This window comes from Peromyscus californicus, unplaced genomic scaffold (genome assembly GCF_007827085.1).
Source record: "Peromyscus californicus insignis strain IS unplaced genomic scaffold, ASM782708v3 Scaffold_4__1_contigs__length_199733344, whole genome shotgun sequence".
Classification (NCBI taxonomy): domain Eukaryota; kingdom Metazoa; phylum Chordata; class Mammalia; order Rodentia; family Cricetidae; genus Peromyscus; species Peromyscus californicus.
The window spans coordinates 196,869,931-196,880,869 of NW_026294562.1; the positions used below are offsets into that span (position 1 = coordinate 196,869,931).

The following is a 10,939-nucleotide window of genomic DNA, read 5'->3' on the forward strand; positions in this document are numbered from 1 at the left end:
ATTTTTCTATGCATAAGTCAGGGATGGATTTCCTACTTTGACTTCCAACTGAAATATTCAGATGTTTCAGTCTGCCTTCTGCCGTACATGACTCAGAAAGAAATAGTAACGGTTATCAATCTTCAGACTAGTGTCTGTGGGATTTTGTTCATTCCACTCTTTCATCCTTTCCTTAAGGAGCTTATATATGGGTTGGAGCAAACATTCATTAATGCAACATAATATAAAGTACTTTCACTGAGTTACCTTATGCTGTGAACTAGGAAATAGAGCCCTCCTCATCACAGCTTCATTTGGCTTATTAGATGAAGGATTCATTTAGAGGCTTTAAAATTATTATGCTTTATACAGAAAAGAGAAGGATTTCCCGTCACCCTCATATTCTCATAACAGGGTAAGTAGTTGGTAAACCCACTACATACAAATTAGAACAATTTAACTACTCAATGGTTTACTAAGGGTGAACTAGGTCTGTAGCTAGATTTTTCCTGCCTGTTCCACAATCAGGACAAGTCTCTGGCACCCAAGAGTCCCACAGCTTCTCAGACCCAACCAAGTAAACACAGAGACTTATATTGCTTATAAACTGTATGGCCATGGCAGGCTTCTTGCTAACTGTTCTTATATCTTAAATTAATCTATTTCTACAAATCTATACCTTGCCACGTAGCTTGTGGCTTACGGTATCTTCACATGCTGCTTGTCATGGCAGTGGCTGGCAGTGTCTCCCTTGCTCAGCCTTCCACTTCCCAGAATTCTTCTCTCTCCTTGTCCTGCCTACTTCCTGCCTGGCCACTGTCCAATCAGTGTCTTATTTATACAGAACGATATCCACAGCATAGGACAGCAGTGGGGCAATAGCTCAAACCCCAAAATCTGAACAGGAAACTTCATTTCTCAATTAATTGAGCCATTTGGAAATGAATAATTTAGCAGGACCATTAATTCTCTCAAAGTGAGAAATTAATGGATTGTATTGGGTGTGGGCATTACATTGATCTGCATATTTGGATGTATCATAGAAGGAAAGAAACTCTGAGACACAGACACTAAACAAGGTAGAAACTACTGATTTCCTTTGTCTTACTAAATCATAATGTCTCAATAATTCTGCTTGGTTTTGTCCAGCATGAGAGTTGGGCCCCTTATGTTCCCACTACACTTGGAATGTCATCCTCTGATGTAGGCTGTTTACACCAACCTCAGTTGTTTTCACATAAAAAGTTTCTTACTTCATTCTTATGTCCAAATTAGCCAGAGAGGGCTTCATCCCTGAGCTAATATTGCGTGCTGTTTTAGCTGAAATCAGAGTGCCTGTGGGTACAGAAGAAAATCTATAAACATATTCTCCAGCTTGTTTTTCGTCTGAATATAGGGCCCCAGATGCAGAGCCTGAGGGTAGAAAGAGTTCAAGAATTCTCAATGGCAGTAGAGGGGGTATAAGAAAGTGCTCAGAGTGATTACTGTGACAGCCTCACTCATCAACAGAGTTAGAAGTACATATGATCACAGACACCAGAGCTAAGTAAAAACCTGCTGGACACTGAGATCTGGATCCATTAGACTTATGTCTGAGCAGACACATGTGTTAATAGGATGTTTTCTTTTGTTTACTATTATCAGAACCTTGTCTAATCACAGTTATGTATTTGCCTACAATTTCTCTGAGTGTTATGTCAGAATCAAAGAAGATTTTCACCATGAAGGAGATGTGGTCATTGGTGTATTTTTCCCAGTTCATACTTACTACACAGGCAACAAAATTCCACATCCTTATCTGCCATACTATTTCACCGACCTTCACATACAGTAAGTGTTGATATTCATTTAACCTGTTTCAGATTTCACATTATATACGACAAAGGTGACATATGTGTTCAATCCTCCAAATTCCTTTTTTATGAAGAAAAAGCCTCCTCCAATCCAAAATTCCTTATTTAATTGCAATTTTTTCTTCTTTTATTTTATTTTCTCAAAGCTGATAAAATAAATTTTCTTGTTTGTTTATTGATTATTGTTTCCAAATATGATTATAAAATTGTAATCTTGTGATCTTACTTGGCCATGCCTTTATAGTCACATGTTTTTCATGTTAGGTTCACAGGAAAGATGGTTTTATCAAAGTTTGACCTGCCTCTTCAGGGCAGTGTAGAATTCAAGATGTACTCCTGTGAAAAGAGGTGATGCTATGAAGGGATGTGATGGTAGAGTCGCAAGATGTCACTGACTTAGGAGTAAAAGTGTCATACTTAGAAGTTGGAAATAGTCCCAAATACAATACAAAGTACAGTGAGCAGCCATGGGAATGTCAATTATAAGGGTCATATCTACATGATATTTATCATCCTAATGATGTAATATAGTGAGTTGAATTCCAGGCATTTGGTGGCAAATTTTTAATGTGAATTTTACATACACACTAGTATTTGCACTAGAAAACCATTACACTAAATCTGCAGCTCTGTGTGGTCTGTAATTTCCTCAGGTGTATTTTTATTCAACTTCTGCAGGTATAATTTTAAAATATATGAGTTGGTTCTGTCCCTGGTATTTGCCATTGAGGAGATCAACAGGAACCCTCATATTTTACCCAACATATCTCTGGGATTTGACTTCTATAATGTCCCATACAGTGAAAAAAACATTCTTATGAATGCCCTTGTTTGGCTCACAGGCCGCAGTAGTCCTTACTGTAATTATAACTGTATAAAGGAGAGAAAGTCAGTTGCAGCACTGACAGGACCATCGTGGGCAAAATCTGCTCATATTGAGACACTGCTTCAGCTCTACAAATTTCCACAGGTGAGGAGTTGTATGGAATAAAAATGCAAATCTCTTTTGCTGACATTTTGGTGTATGCAAAAGCAAAAGTGGACATTTGAATTAGTTAGCTATTGAAGACAAGGGTCCAAGCAGTTGGAGATGGACCTTTATTTCAGTCACTTGGAAAGGAAAGAAAGGGGAGGATGGAGTAGACAAGGAGGATTAATAAAGATGGAGAAGAGGCTAGTAATTTTCTGAAAAATTTTGTCAGATAAATTTGCCTTCAAAATCAAGGTGAATCCATCCTCATGCTGACCATTGCCATCAGTTCCTGCAGAAAAGAGATTGTGGTTTATGTCATTGTTCTTTCTCTTGTTTCCAATCATTTTCTCTTCAGCTCACTGTTGGTTCTTATGATCCTATCTTCAGTGACCGAGGTCAGTTTACTTCTCTCTACCAGATGGCCCCCAAAGACACATCTCTGTCTCTTGCCATGGTCTCTCTGATTGTTCATTTTGGCTGGAACTGGGTTGGTTTACTTATCCCAGATGACCACAGAGGGACTCAGTTTCTTTCAGATATCAGAGAAAAAAATGGAGAATAATCAAGTCTGCATAGCTTTTGTTGAAATGATCCAAAGTACCTGGAATTCATTTTCATACAAACACTGGAAAAGTCTTGGCATGGTCCAGGAATCATCGGCCAATATCATCATCATTTATGGTGACAATGATTCACTACAAGGTTTAATGCGAAATCTAGGGCAACAGATTTTGACAATGAAAGTTTGGCTCATGACCTCTGAATGGGACCTTACTAATATCGCTGATTTTTTCTTGCTAGATTCATTCCATGGAAGTCTCATTTTTTCACAACACCATGAGCAGGTGGCTGAATTTAAAAATTTTATACAAACAGTTAATCCTTATAAATACCCAGAAGACAATTACCTTCCCAAATTGTGGATTATGTTCTTCAAGTGCTCGTTTTCAGAGCTTGATTGTCATCTTTTGGAGAACTGCCAACCCAATGCTTCCTTGGAATTCCTGCCTAGATACATTTTTGATATGGCAATGAATGAAGACAGTTATAAGACATACAAGGCTGTTTATACTGTGGTCCACAGTCTCCATGAGATGAGTCTTCAGCAAGTTCAAATGCAACCATTAGGAAATGGGAAAAGAATGATGTTCTCCCCCTGGCAGGTAATATCCCTTTCATTGTATTAGAGCATCAACAATGTGATACTTTGAGAGTTTTCAGAGGCACCAAACTAGGTATTACATATTTCAACATTTTACATGTAAAAATGTATATAAACATACATACATATGCATATATACATATATTTCTGTGTGGGTATGTACATATATATATATATATATTATATATGGAAAATATTGAAATATATAATGTGTAGTTTGATGGCCTACACCATAGATTATGACCATTGATAGTCACTCTATAACTCATTTCTGGTCAACCACTTACAACTACATTAAAATATGTTCTTGCATCACTTTCAGCTTCATCCTTTCTTGAGGAATATCCATGTGGGAGCCAACATGGCTTTAGAATTGAAACAGAAGTTACATGATAATAATTATGATATTCTCAACTTTTGGAATTTTCCAAAGGGTCTTATACAAAAAGTGGAAGTAGGAACCTTTTTGCCCAATGTTCCCCTGGGTCAACAGTTATCTCTATCTGAGCAGGTGGTACAATGGCCAAAAAGATATTCAGAGGTAGGTTTCGTATTATCTCAATGCATTCAGCTTATCATAATAACACAAATATATCCCACAGTATACCAACTCCTGGTTTTGAGTTTAAATCCTATTAGCATAAAACTCTGAGTAGAGAAGGATAAACATAATTAATAGAAGACCGTGTTTCATCATTCATTGATTCCTAAAAATGGAAATTCTTAGCTTTAAATGTCTGTTAATATTCAGTGATGCATGGGTTACTTGTTGTCAAGTTTTCACAAATTAAGTATAACTGAGAAGTGGTACATGCAATCTTCATAATGTCTCCCAGGACACACTGATGTAGAAAATCTTTACATCTACCACACAAAAAATGAGTAAATTATGTTTTCTTGCTATGATCAAACACTATCACCAAAAGTGACTTTTGGAAAAAAAGAGTTTATCTGACTTACATTTCTAGAGATATGAGAGTCCTTTATGGTCAGGAGGCATACCAGTGTGTGGCATTCATGGAGTGATGCCCAGGAATCTGAAACTAAATACCTCAGTCCACACACTGGAAGCAGAGAGTGAATACTTGGATTGTGTCAGGCTAATAAATGTTTAGAACTCCAACCATTGAAATAATTCTGCCAATAAGTCTCCAACTCTTAAAGTATCAATAACTCTCAAGATAGAACCACCATTGAGAAAACACGTAGCTACGTATCTGTGCTTTTTATTGCCACTTTTCATCCAAACCAATACGTGACTCTATTAGGAATCCTTCACTGTGACTGAAATTTGAGCAGTTCATTTTGATTCCATGCTTAAAAATTACAGACAATAAGCAGTTACCATTTTTCTTTTATCCATCTCTTAAATGGGACAATATGATAGTGAGCATGTGTGTATGTTTCTCTCCTGTTCTGTTACTGCAAATACATACATACCCAATATAACTTAAGAAAGTGTTTCTTATGGCTGACAGTGTGAGAGTGCAGCCCTTATCTTTGCAAATTTATTGCTCTAGGAACATGAGGTTTCTGACAACACCTTATCCTCAGTCAACATAAAAAAGTAAATACCACAGATCACTTTTCTCATTCTCATTCATTCTCAGACAACAACCTATGGAATGATGATGCTCATTTATAGAGTGAACCCCTTAAACTTCTCTTCATGAATACTCACAGAAATGCCCAACAATTTGTTTACATTATGATTTTAAGTTCTGTCAAGTTGACAAGCAACATTCATAATCATAGTGAAAATAAATTTTTCAATGCATTAGAAAGTAAGTATAGAGACAGGATCCATCTGGAAGGTCCATTTAACCTTCCAGGTCATGGCTTCTATTACCTACCAGCATCATAATTTTTCCTACCACATTATTCTCTAGTCTATGACTGTGATAATCCTTAGACCAACCTTATGCTTGAGCACAGATGCTCAAGATCCTTCTCTACATTTATAGGAATAAAACTTGCAAAATAATTATGTGATATTAAAAAAACAATATTATTGAGGTTTTCAATAAACCCTTAGCATTTGTTATCTTTACTCCCATTTTTCTAAGATTCCCAAGTCTGTGTGCAGTGAGAGCTGTGGGCCTGGATTCAGGAAAATTTCCCTAGAAGGCAAGGCTGTTTGCTGTTATGATTGCACTCCTTGTCCAGACAATGAGATTTCTAATGAGACAGGTAAGAATAAATCTTATGGAATGGTTCCACATTTCTGCAGAATTATGCATTGTCTTAAAAACTGAAAAAAACATCAGGACAGAAGTCAGACAAATTTATTCCTTCTCTTATTTAGGATATGAAGTATGCATCACCCTGTCTTGAAATTGTAGAACATAGGCATTGAAATGTATAATTGACTTATTTTATGGTCAACTGCAGGTATTGTTTGCTGCAGGAACTCCTTTCTTCTGTGCTGATCAATATGCTTTTTCCCACATGAAATGTAACACATAGTAAAAAATCTACCAAAATTGGATGTTTTTAAAACTGTATTTCAATAATGATTTTAACTCACCTAAATGTAGGATAAATTATTCTAATGATTCTTCCCAGCAAGCCTTTTCATACAGAACAGAAGATTAGAAATTTGTATTTGATAATACCAATATATTATTTTTGACTGCAAATCATAATTAAAATTTCAAATTTCCTTTATGAATAGGATTATGTACATTTTTCTTCAATGTTGAGAAGTATTATATGAAAAAATATCCAGATGGCGGTTTCTACAGTCTGTTATGGAGAGCTGTACCAAGACATAAGACCTGCATAGGAATATAGAATGTCCATTTAGAAGAATAGGTCATGAACATATTCCAGCACGTTTCATTGGGAAAAAAATCTTTAGAAGCTAGTATGTTCATACTTAATATTAAATTTGTGACTGGTGTTATATCAATTTTGAAATTGCTAAATAATTCTTTTACTTTGAGAATTTTATACTATGTGTTTGAATCATATTCATACCCACCCACATCTTCCACTTTTCTACCTGTCTAACTTCTTTTCTCTCAATTTTAAGTAATTAAGAAAAAACTCATTCAATTCAATTTCTACTACCCAAATACTCTTTACTGTAGGCCCCCAGTGGAGTGTGAATTGATTAGCAATGGCCACTTTATTAAACATTAATGAGTCTTCCTTTTATAGCAGCTATGAGGTCAAATAGCTTCTTAGTTAAGGGTAGTACCTTATGTCAACCTTACATGCTCTATAATACTTGATCTTCCCGGAGATTTTGAGGTATGATATGCATGATATCATACCATATATATATATATATATATATATATATATATATATATATATATATATATATATATATATATATACTCAACTGCCCTGCTGTGTCTGTAACTTTCTATTCACTTGCAGCATTTCATGACCTCTGAATTTAGAATCTTTTTGCGACTTCTCCCATGGATGTTTCACCTTGATATATAATAGACTGTACTCTCAAGCTGTTATTAAAAAAATACTCCTTTAGTGAATATCTATGCACACAATGTACAATATATATATATATGGAATGGTTCATTTTCCCATGAAAAGTCCTTCATAGTTACTAATTAATATGTATACTTCCAAAACTTATGTAGCTCAAATATGTCAGATACTTGAGGTTAGATTACTGGTTCAATGTACCAAAAAGTGTTATGATATCTTGAAATACATATAGTTATTCTATATATAGCAGTTTTATTGCATGTATCATGTTCCTTTAATAATGGAGTTATACATGTTAGTCATCCATTGAAAGGTAGAAAACATCCACATAAAAGAGAAGAAAATAACAGAGTCTGAGGCAATACATTGAAAGCAGACCCTGACAATAACTGTAGCACAGTGTGTCACAATAGCTGAAGGAAGAAGTACTTACAAGATATATAAAAATACATTTTATTCTACTGAAGTTTATTCAATAATATGTTAAAAAATTATCAACAAAAGAAAATTAAAAGTCTGGTGATGAGTTTCTTTTAAAAATACAGGAAAAAATGACAGTAGAAATCTGGCATGAATAAATCAGTGTAATTATAACTCAAATACAAGATGAAATTTGCAAATTTTCAGGAGCAGAATAATATAGGACTGTTTAATTTCATACTCTAAAGTAGTTCTGACCTTTGTCCAACCGGAATTACAACTATTCACTAGTTCAATATTCAATCCTGTAACAGTATAGTAATGCCTTTTTAAAGTTTCCACACAGAAAAGTAAAAATTAGAAAACATCAAGCATTTTATAATGATAAGATTTAAGAAACTATGCTTATAAACAAAAGTTTATCAAAATAATATCAAAGGCCATTTTCTCTATTTTGCATATTCAAATTCATAATGTAATATATCTTATGATATGGAATCAGATAGAATCATGTTCATGCATTGTAACTCAGTATTCTAAAGACTTGCAAAGAGATATACCAATAGCACAGAGGCACTGAAAATATTTATGAGGAAAAGGTGTATTTAATTTATGTCACCATAAAGAAGATTGGTTGTATGAGAAGCTACTAGTAATTGATAACTACTTGCAAAAAGGGACATCTCTTCTTTAAGGTTATAGATTCTGAATTGTTACCCACATTCCATTAAATTCCCCTATAACCTGTAAATACAACCAACACAGAATAGACTCAATGTGTGTTAAAATGTAAGAAGAAGAGATAGAGAGCACAAGTTGGGAATTAAAAGGTGGAGAAAGTGAGGAATGGAACACGAGGATAGAGGGCTGAGTTGGAGCCACACAGGTTATATGTGCATATAAATTATAACTGAAATATCTAATAAGGAAGGTGTGTATTATAAATATAAAAGTATTCACTACAGAGCTCATACTTCGTTGTCACTGAGAAGAAGGAAAGTGATGTAGATAACAGTCCTGTTAACAAAAACAGAGAAATGGGTTAGAATTACAGACATAACATCAACTTGGACAAAATATCACCTTTATTTTTTACCAGATATGGAAAAGTGCATGAAGTATCCAGAAAATCATTATGCAAACACAGGGAAGAAACACTGCCTACAGAAAGCTGTGAGTTTTCTCGACCATAAGGACCCCTTGGGGATGTTTCTCACAACCATAGCTCTGTGCTTCTCTGTACTCACAGCTGTAGTTCTTGCACTATTTGTGAAACACAGGGACACTCCAATTGTCAAGGCTAATAATAGGACCCTCAGTTACATGTTGCTCATCACACTCATCATCTGTTTCCTTTGTTCCTTGCTCTTCATTGGCCATCCCAACACCACAACCTGTGTCCTGCAGCAGATCACATTTGGAGGTACTTTCACTGTGGCTCTTGCCACTGTGTTGGCCAAAGCAATCACTGTGATTATTGCCTTCAAGGTCACTTTTCCAAATAAAGTGGTGAGGTGGTTAATGATATCAAAGGCTCCAAACCTTATAATCCCTATATATACTCTGGTCCACCTTGTCCTCTGTGGAATCTGGCTAGGAACCTCTCCTCCATTCCTGGACAAAGATGCTCATGCTGAACATGGACATATCATCCTTGTGTGTAACAAGGGCTCAGATTTTGCCTTCCATGATATATTGGGATATCTCTGCTCCTTGGCACTTGGAAGTTACATTATGGCTTTCTTGTCCCGGAATCTGCCAGACACATTCAATGAAGCCAAGTTCCTATCATTTAGCATGCTGGTGTTCTTCTGTGTCTGGGTCACATTTCTCCCTGTCTACCACAGCACCAAGGGGAAGGTCATGGTGGCTATGGAAGTCTTCTCTATCTTGGCTTCTAGTGCAGCCCTCTTTGGCTTCATTTTTGCCCCTAAGTGTTATATTATCTTAGTAAGACCAGATAAGAACTCAGTTCTTCGTATCAAGAATAGGTCACATTCTAGAAGGAATAACCCTCCCAAAACCTAGTTCAAACTTAAACATAGTTCTTATGATAACTGATGAATTTCAAAGATGAAGTCCAGGTGATATCTATTGCAAATGTGTGCTACACCATTATAGTATAGGTTTGATTCATTGGGCTATTATGTGTTTAACCAATTGTATTACAGCTTTTTTATACTGGGGCCAATGCAGTTATCCATGCTTAAAATCCAGGTTGTATTTTCATAAGAGCAGGACCTCAGTAAACATCTGGGCTTATCTGAAACTTTATGTGAATATCATGTTATTTTGAACTCGTAGAGACTTGCCTACGTCTGCCTCTGCTCTCTGGGATTAAAGATTACCAGTCCCAGCACCCTACCATATTCTTCTCTAATATACACTATTAATATTGACGTTACTGATTTACATTGTTAAGAGCTTCATGCATATTCTCTTATCCACTTAATCACAGATTGTTTTAAATTTTGAAAGTGGATTCTAATAAATTTTATCTTGTCTTCCAATCTCTGTGATTTAATATGTAGATTATAATTTCATTTTATATTTGACTTTCAATATACCAGATTTGTACACAGGTAGCAATCTGTTTCTTAAGACCTCAAGGCCCTTTAGTAAATTCTCATGCTCCATTTGGGTTTGTGTGATTATACTGAAGAATACAGGATTTTCAAAATATGAATGTAAACTTTTGTGAATATAATACTTCATTAGTCATTGCTTAATATATTGCCTGCTAAGTTATAATGTAGACTTAGTAAGAATTATATTACCCAATGTCAAATGTCAGACACTCAGAACAAGTAACTAGGTGTAATAATGTGGAGGACCCATTCCTTATTTAACCTCTGAGGACATATGCCACATTTCCAACTGTTTTAAGTCTTGATGAATACCCCCACTTTCTCTTTAAATCTAGATATTTACACATCATTTGTCTGAATGCTTCTTTGAATTCATTGCTTTTCCACGAATTGATATGTATTCTTTATCTAAAGTCATGGATAGGTTACAACGTGCAACTTTATTATTTTACATTTCTCCGGAATTCTTCACCAGTTCCTAAAAATACATACAATATATTATGTA

General features: G+C 35.3%; 1 pseudogene; it reads left to right on the plus strand.

Moving 5' to 3' along the window:
- The first annotated feature begins 305 nt into the window (after positions 1–305).
- Positions 306–9,874, plus strand: LOC128124327 (vomeronasal type-2 receptor 116-like; annotated as a pseudogene).
- The last annotated feature ends 1,065 nt before the right edge of the window (positions 9,875–10,939 follow it).